This window comes from Coenobita brevimanus, chromosome 53, assembly GCF_032717465.1.
Source record: "Coenobita brevimanus isolate Jiangsu-jjx chromosome 53, ASM3271746v2, whole genome shotgun sequence".
In the NCBI taxonomy this organism is placed as follows: domain Eukaryota; kingdom Metazoa; phylum Arthropoda; class Malacostraca; order Decapoda; family Coenobitidae; genus Coenobita; species Coenobita brevimanus.
The window spans coordinates 33,284,295-33,293,879 of record NC_137006.1 but is presented as its reverse complement, the minus strand read 5'-3'; the positions used below and the strand labels follow the sequence as shown (position 1 = coordinate 33,293,879).

Here is a 9,585-nt window from a genome sequence, read left to right as displayed (position 1 = left end):
TTACTCTTACTAGAGTTGTCAGACTTCTGTTTAGGCTTTACTGACTGAGAGACAGCATCAGCCTGAGAGTAGCAAGGTGCAACAGGGGTGTCAGTTTGAGAGGTGGATTGGATAGGAGGCTCAGATGGAGAGGTAGATTGTGTGTCAAGAGGAACAGGTTCAGGGTCAGTCTGTGTTTCAACAGAACACATCACGGGACGAGACATTACCGCCGAAGCATAGGACCTATTCGGCGTGGGAGTTGCATGCAACTCCTTCACCTTTTTCCTAGCTTCGTAGTAGGAAATGCCCTCAGTTGCTTTCACTACGCAGACCTCCTTCTCCTCCTTCCACTTGGGACAATCCCTAGAGGAAGTGGAGTGTGCGCCCTTGCAGTGAAAACAACGTACCATCTCCGATGTGCAGTGTTCAGCATCATGTCCCTGTGTTCCACATTTGCCACACACTGACTGGGAAGCCCGACAAGTCTTGTCGCCGTGCCCGTACAATTGACACCTTAGACAGCGAAGTGGATTAGGGATATAAGGTCTTACGTTAACAATTTCGTATCCAACTTTGACATGGTCTGGGACTGAAACTTTTCCAAAAGTCAAGACAGTAGTGGCAGTCTTCGTCTTCATGCCTCCAGAAAATCTGGTTATAAATCGGGCATTGATTACGTCCTGTTGAGCAAGTTCCCGTATGATCTCGTCCTCTTCCATGACCATATGATCCCTGCAGGTGATAACACCTTTGCAGGAATTCATGGTGTGCGGGATCTTTGGCTCGACATCATATTCATGGAACTTAAGAAGTTTCATCAAATCTTTTACCTGGGAGGAGTTGAAGGTTTTGATGAGGAGATCTCCATTTGCAAGTTTTTTCACCTGTTCCACCTCCCCAGCACAGTAATCAATCACTTTCTTGATGATGAAAGGATTGATACTGCTCAAGGGAGTGGAACCGAGAGCATGGAGCGTTACAAACTGTACATTATTTACATTAATGTCCAGATCGGTACGAGTCTGGGGCCGTTCAGTCAGGGGGCGGTCAGTCCGTGGTACAGTCCTAGGTTCGTCAGGACCACCTCCCCCCTGAAGGGGGGGGGGAGGCGGCAGGGGCGTCCGACATAGTAACCCCCCCCTAACGGGGGAAGTGGGAAGAAGGACGAAAACGAGCAAGGGACAAAACACACCGGGGCCAAACACCTAAGGCTGAAATTGCCCTCTCAAACCACTCCAGGGAGGCCCGACCGTGTTAATTCACGCCCCAGAGCGATCAGTGGGGGGAACCCTCCTTGGGCAGCAAGCAAAGGTAATCTCAGTACACAGGAACAGACACCTACTGTTCCAAACTAACAGGGAGGGGAGGAAAGTGAGAAACTAGCTAGCCTAACGCACACCAGAAGGGTGAAAAAAAAAAAAAAAAACTATTTGCCGGTGAGGCAGCTCTTGAAAGCTAGAGGAGAGGTCAGCAGCACACAACCTCACTCTCCACGACCATGCATAAAAGTGAATTTTTTTTTTTTCTTTTTTTTTTTTGCCTATCGACCATTGAGGCCGGAGCCCCTGGTCATTAAGGCAAATTATATACATGTATATATATTTACACATATATACATATATATATGAACATATATATATATACATACATACATACATACACACATCCATGCATATGAACATACACACTTTCATGCACACGTACATATATATATATAATAATTTTAATTTTATTATTTTTTTGTAATTTTTTTGTAATTTTTTTTTTTATTTTTTTTTATTTTTTTAACCTTATATTACTTATAAACTAAAATACTTAATGTAAAGACCCTAAAACTAATCACCTAACAGACAAATCGCTAACCTATACTAAATCCTACAGAGACAAATAGCTAGACCTACACTAATGGTAAAAATACTTCGACTAACAGAACACCATCGACTGCAGATATGTAATGCCTTTCTACATGACATACCTGCACTCATCACCTGGTGACTGTCAGTCGAGGCACAACCTAATATAGGGGACATCAATATATGAAAGAGAACCAGACGAGTCAGGAACATTTCCATATACGTCAGCTGTCGGCCCTAATTAGAATAACTTAAGCAAGATGGTATAATGTATTTACATAATTTGTACAAAAAGTGAAGAACCTCGGCCAGCAGACCACCATCGACTGCAAGTGCCCAATACCTTTCTATATTGCACACTTGCACTCATCAGCTGGTGACTGTTAGTCGAGGAACGGGGTTTAATGTAAGGGACATCTATATTAGAAATAGATCAGTGGGAGGAGGAACTATTTCAAATATGTCAACTGTCAACCCTAATTAATATTACAATATATACATATTGACCGTTGATAAAAACCACAACCACACAGTAAAAAAAGTCACATCACTCTGATCAGTCCGGTCTCTCTCAAGAAAGCCATCAATTTATCAGTCATAACAATGTCCCCATCACCCAGGATGGTGGAAAGGGTGAAGGGGACGTCTGCTGCACCGCAGTAATTTATAAGTGAAGCACGTTCACGAATAAATCGCCGACAGCGCAGGATGATATGACTGATAGATAACACCGCATCACAGATGTCACAGTGCGGTGGGAAGCGTCTTTCCATATAAGGTTTCATGTGTGTTACAACGGTGGCATTAAGCCGTAATCGTGCCAACGCTTTTTCTTCCAGGCGACTGGGGCGGTTGGCGGTGTCCCAGTCGCCCAGGTACGGCTTACAGGTTGGAATATTTAGTCTGGTCCACTGACCTTGCCACAGAAGATTTATTGATTTCTTTCCGAGAGAGAGACTCGACCGTAGATCACGAGGAACGTCCCAAGTCTCCTCGAGCTCTACAGCCGAATTTGCAAGTAAGTCAGCCTACTCATTACCGTAGATACGACAATGACCAGGCACCCAGATCAGCGTGAATGACTTGTTGCATGAATGCAACTTATTAACGATGCGGCCCTGGATCTCGTGAGAGTCCGTAGTACAAGATGCAATTGCCTGAAGGGCTGATTTTGAATCTGAAAATATGACAAATGAATCATGCCTAGAATTGAGAGCATAGTCTATGGCTTTATCAATGGCAAAAAGTTCTGAGGTAAACACAGATGTATGAGTCAGCAACCGATACCTGAGGGCACATTCAGTCGACCACACACTTGCACCCACACATTCACTCGACTTGGAGCCGTCGGTGTACAAGTGGTGGGACCCCAAGTGACGAATGATGATGTTACGAAACAAGTGGTGGACCTCTGCCTCCGGCGCCTTGGCCTTTGGTGCTGGGAGCCATGTAACATCAACAGTAAAGGCAGGTGGCTCCCAAGGCGCTATATTTTTTAACACCAACTTGTCACAGTCACTGGGGTCCACACCAAGCTCCTGAGTCAGTAAGTGGAGGCGAACGGCAAGTGGCCGACGCACCCCCCACAGAAGGTGGTGGTATTGACGCAGGGAGGTACAGGCCACATTGCCGATATTACTTTTTTTAAATGTCCTTACACTATAGGACAAGGCCAGGTGGTCACGGCGAATACGGAGGGGAGGCACATTCGCCTCCACTTCCATACGAGCCACACGGGTACACCGGACGGCTCCAAGACACATTCGCAAACATTTATTCTGCAACACATCCAATCCTTTCAGCGTGGCATCAGATGCCGAGCCATACACCTGTGCGCCATAGTCTAGCTTCGATCGAATAAGGGACTTATACACCATTAATAAAGATTTTCTGTCGGCACCCCAGGTAGTACCCGCTAGGTACTTGAGGACATTTAATGGTTTATCACAACGAGCAAGCAAAGTATTAACGTGAAATTTAAAATTCATTCTTCGATCAAAATGTATTTCTAAAAATTTTACAGAATTTTGAAAAGGTACCGCCTGATTATCCAAAGTTAAGTACAAATTAGGTACGTTACGATTAGTGAAGACTACAGCGGCACACTTACGTACGGAAAACTTAAATCCCCACTGCAAGGCCCATTGGTGGACGGAGTCAAGGGCTGCTTGAATCCGCCCAGCCGAAAATTTTGCATTACAGGAAGAGTGCCATATTGCACAATTGTCAGCGTAGAGCGAGTATTTAAGATTCCTCGGGATGGGAGCTGATGACAGAATATCATTGATCATAATACTAAATAAAGTAGGACTAAGCACACTTCCCTGTGGCACCCCGTTTTCCTGGATAAATATATCCGATGTTACGTTACGGGGCAATTTGACAGAGAAAGTTCTGTCCCTTAAGAAATTTGAAATAAAAATAGGCAAATTTCCTCTTAAACCATAAGCATAGAGCTTCATTAGTATACCGTGTCGCCAGGTCATGTCATAGGCTTTATGGATGTCCAAGAACACCCCTATCATGAATTCTTTATTGGCAAATGCCTCTGCAATACAATGCTCCAAATTCATTAAATGATCTAGTGAACTTCTGTATTTACGTAAGCCACATTGTTGATCATTTAACAAATTCTTCGACTCTAAAACAAAAAGAAGCCTATTGTTAACCATACGTTCCATGACATTACATAGAAAAGAAGTCAACACAATAGGACGAAATGAAGTGGGATTCATAAGACGACCAGCCTCTTTGGGTATCGGTATGACGTGCGCAAAGTGCCATGAGTTTGGGAACATTCGAGACGCCGAAATCTCATTGTACAATGCTAACATCTTAATCAAGTTGTCCTGATTAAGATGCTGGATCATACCGTACGTGATGGTGTCTGGTCCAGGGCTGGTGTCTTTACAGGATTTAAGGGCAAGGAGCAGTTCATCTAGCGTAAACTCTTGGTTTCACGGGGAGTTTACGTCTTCTGTGGCAAAGTCTAATATCTGTAGCTCAGCCATGCGTTTATGATGTTGGAAACGCGGATCATAATTGGCTGAGCTACTTACATGAGAAAAACTCCTGGCGAGGATGTTAGCAACGTCCACGGGCTCGTCATAGGTGGTGTTATTCACCTGCAAGGTGGTGACAGGGAAGTATGGGCGTTTATTATTTAATAATCTTATAGTGGACCAGACTTTACGTAATGGTGTTGTACGAGTCACCGTGGACACAAAGGACCGCCAGGAGTCACGTTTGGCCCTTCTTATTATTCTCCTTGCCTCAGCCCGTGCCTGTTTGTATGCAATAAAATTTTTCTCAGTGGGCTGACTATCAAAAATCCTGTATCTCCTATTGCGTTTTCTTAATGCTTGTCGGCAATCCGGCGTCCACCAATGTGCTCTATGCTTCGCATGAACTGTAGAAGTCTTGGGAATAGCAGCCTCAGCTGCGTGTAATATGGAAGTAGATATATTTTCGACCTTAACATCTATGGTCTCCCCAGATATATCTAAATTGGCGATCCTTGAGAAGGATCCCCAATCTGCTTTCTTATAGTTAAATTTTGGAGGTGGAGGGTCCGAAATGATGTCGCGTGTATAAGAAAGACAGATGGGTAAATGATCACTTCCCAAGGAGTCGTCGTAGGGGTCCCATGAGAGATCTTGATGTATACCAGGAGAGGCCAAAGATAAGTCAATGGCCGAAAAGTTACCAGTACGATCATCTACACGAGTCGCTCTACCATCGTTCAGAAGACAGAGGTTGGACTGTAGTATTAGGTCGGCTACTTGCTCCCCACGACCATTAATCCTCAAGCTACCCCATTGATAGTGATGGGCGTTAAAATCGCCCAACACTAACTTATTTCCAGGCAGATGTTCCACTAGTGAATTTAAAGCATCACTATCAATGGGGCCATGTGGAGGACAGTACAGAGAGCAAATAGACAGATACGTGTTATTAAATTTTACTCTGCATGCGACAGCTTCCAGAGTAGAATTTAGAATCACTTCCGTTTGTGGGTGTGATTTGTGTGTGTAAATGGCAACTCCGTGACCTTCATATCTTCTATACGAGTGGTAGTGTTTGAACTGTGGAGGATCAGGACGATCCTCCAGGCGCGTCTCCTGTAAAGAAACAACGTCTGGCCTGTGTATAGAAAGCAAGATTGCTATATTTTGTAACTTATTCCCAATACCTCTACAATTCCACTGTAGTATAGTGAATGCGGCGGTTTAAGATTTACGAAGGGGGCCAGTGTGTTTAGTTTTTTTATGCCGCCCGCCACCAGGCGAGTGGCTACCGGGGGACCTTTCCCGGTGCTTACTCGTGAAGATCTCCATATTCTCATCAATAACAAGGCTCCCAGAATCCACCGAGGAAGAGCTATTCTTTCTCTCCCTCGCTGGACCATGAGCGGGAAGGACATGAGGACGTGACTGTTTGGTGAGGATGGTCAAGTTAATTTTATCTGACTTGTCAGGCTTCTGTTTTGACCGCACTGACTGCGAAGGAGCAGCGGCAGCCTGAGAGTATGAAGTGGCAATTGGGATGTCTGTCAGAGAGTTGGAACGTACAGGAGGCTTAGGCTGAGAGGTATTGCGTGGGGCATGAGGAGCGAATGTAAGGTCAGTCTGTGTCTCCACCGTGCACATCACAGGACGGGACACAACCGCCGATGCATAGGAGATATTAGGTTTGGGAGTTGTATGCAACTCCTTCACCTTCTTCCTAGCATCGTAAAAGGATATGCCCTCAGTTGCCTTCACTGTGCAGACCTCTTTCTCCTCCTTCCACTTGGGACAAGCCTGAGAGGAAGTGGGGTGAGCGCCCTGGCAGTGAAAGCAACATTCATTCTCTGATGTACAGTGGTCAGCAGAATGGCCTACAGCCGAACACTTGCCACATACTAGGTTAGAAGACCGACAAGCCTTTTCATGGTGTCCATATATCTGACATTTTGCACAACGAAGGGGGTTCGGGATGTATGGTCTGACATTGAAAATTTCGTATCCAACTTTCACATTGGCTGGAAGAGATACTTTTCCAAAAGTCAAAACAACTGTTGCGGTCTTTGTCCTTATACCTTCCGAAAATCTTGTAATAAACCTGGCCTCTATTACATCTTGCTGAGCAAGTTCCTGTACGATTTCTTCCTCTTCCATAGGCACCAGATCCCTGCAGGTGATAACACCCTTGCAGGAATTCATGGAGTGGGGGATCGTCGTCTGGACATCGTAACTGTGGAACTTCCTCAGTTTCAGCAAGTCCTTTACCTGGGCAGAATTGATTGTCTTTACCAAGAGATCTCCACTTGCAAGTTTTTTAACTTGTTCCACCTCACCTGCACACCCATCAATCACCTTCTTGATGATGAAGGGATTCAGGTTGGACAGGGGAGTGGAAGCAACCGCATGAATCTGTACAAACTCGGCGTTATTTACATTTATGTCAAGGCGGGTACGTGTCTGGGGCCGTTCAGTCTGGGAGCTGTCCGTCTGTGCAGCAGTCGGGAGTTGGTCAGGACTAGCAGTAGGGTTGTCCGCCATAGGGACCACTTCCCCCTAACGGGGGAAGTGGGAAGGAGGAGGAAAAACGAAGAAGGGACAAACAACCGGGGACCACACACCTATGGCTAAGATTGCCCTCTCAAACCACTCCAGGGAGGCCCGACCGTGTTAATTCATACCCCAGAGCGATCAGTGGGGGGGACCCTCCGTGGGCGAGTAAGCAAAGGTAATCTTAGTAAATAGATATAGACACTTACTATATCTCTAGCAAGGGTAGGGAGGAAAATTAGTACTAGCTTATCCTAAGAGTCACCAGAAGGGTGAAAAGAAAAAAACTAATGCCGGTGAGGCAGCCCTGAAAACTAGAGGAGAGCCAGAAAAACACGTCCGAACTCCCCACAACCATGCATCAAAGTCCATAAAAGTGAAACAGAAGTGCCAAGAATCACTCAGAGAAGACCCAAAGAAAACTACTCAAACCCCCCACTGAAACATCATTCGTCTGTTCGAACACTAAACTCAAACCCCTCCCAAACTGAAGCAAACAAACCAAACCCACCTATAGATTCGAACAGACCATTAAGTACTATTTGCTACATTGATTTCAGGTCTATACTTTTCTATTAGTAATTTTTCTCCTAGTAAAGCATCAGCCGAATTACTGAATTTAGCTACTATCTGAAAATCATTGTAAGAGAAAGGGTGGTTATGGGTTAATGAATGCTCTCTAATAGCTGAAAAAGCCATCTGATGTATATATTGCCCTGTCCCGTAGTTCTTTCCAATATGTTCAGATATTCTTATTTTGAATGAACGACTTGTACATCCAATATACCCAGCCTTACAACTAGGACATTTAAACTTTTTAACAACATCTGAACATAGAGGAGTAGGCACTCTATCTTTGTGACTGAAAAAATTCTTGATCTTAAAGTCATTAGTAAGTATAATCCTAAAATTTACAGAAGGAAAACTGTTTTTTAATTCTTTAAGTACCAGATTGCGAAACTGATAACTGATTTTTCCATAGAAAGGCATTTTAACATATTTAACTAATTTTTTCACCTCAAAACATACAGATTTACTTTTTAGTTTAGTATAGAGGAAAGACTTCAAATACTTATCATATATGTGTATCTGATAATTATTGTTCAGAAAATAATCCCTAAGTTTAAGAAATTCTTCATGCAAAGTTATATAATTCGAACAAACATTGTATGCTCGATTCAGTAAAGTTCTAATTGAATTAGTTTTGTATATCATCGGACAAAAACTGTACCAATTTAAGCCTTGACCTGTAAAAGTTTGTTTTCTATGTACCCCTGTTACTAGTCCTTCATTACATTTAGCAATATTTATATCTAAAAATGATATACTCCCAATGTTTTCTAATTCACATGTCCATCCATCGCCAGACGCCATGTATCCCAAACGGGGTGGTCAAGGGCTTAGAGTTAATTGTTTTACAGGGAGGGGCACTAATCCTCCACCAACCCCACTTGACACGTAGGGATGCCAACAGCATCTGGTGTTCCCAGGCGGTCACCCATCCAAGTACTAACCAGACCCAACGTTGCTTAACTTCGCTGATCGGACGGGAAGCGGTGTACTCAACGTGGCATGGCCGTTGTGAACCTTATATTTTTATGTTGTTTATTAATATAATCAAAAAACTTTTGATGAGCCTCTTCATTATTGAAAATAAGAAATAAGTCATCTACATATCTTCTATAATAAATTGGTCTAAATTCACTGAGACAATTATTTAACCATGAAATCTCCCTATTGCACAAAAATGCATTGGCAAAAGCAGGTCCAAGACACGAGCCCATACTGATACCATCTACCTGATTATAAAGAACAGTGTTAAACAGAAAACATGATTCAGATGTAGCAAATTCTAATAACTGTCTAACCTGGGTTGCATCTAAACCATAAAAATTACTTGGTTTATAATCATCAAGAATTATGTCTATGGTTTCAGCCAAAGGAACATTAGTAAATAGAGACTCTATATCATAGCTAGTCATAACATAATGATTGGGAAGTGTCAAAGATAAAATTTCATTAATTTTGTGAGATACAGAACCCACGTACTCATAGATTTTATGTAAAAATACCCAATAATCTAAAACGCTAACCTGAGATTTGAATGCAAGTTTAGATCTTTCCAGTTTTTCTAAATGACTACTTAATTTACGACTTTGTACTTTAATTTCTCTTTCCAACAAAATAAATTGCCATTG

The 9,585-nt window shown here is 43.2% G+C and overlaps 1 non-coding gene across 1 annotated transcript; it reads right to left on the bottom strand.

Moving 5' to 3' along the window:
• Positions 1 to 8,852: 8,852 nt before the first annotated feature.
• LOC145400881 (5S ribosomal RNA) lies at positions 8,853 to 8,971 on the bottom strand. Its single transcript, XR_013897506.1, has one exon. It is a non-coding gene; the product is annotated as a 5S ribosomal RNA (ribosomal RNA).
• Between the last annotated feature and the right edge of the window lie 614 nt (positions 8,972 to 9,585).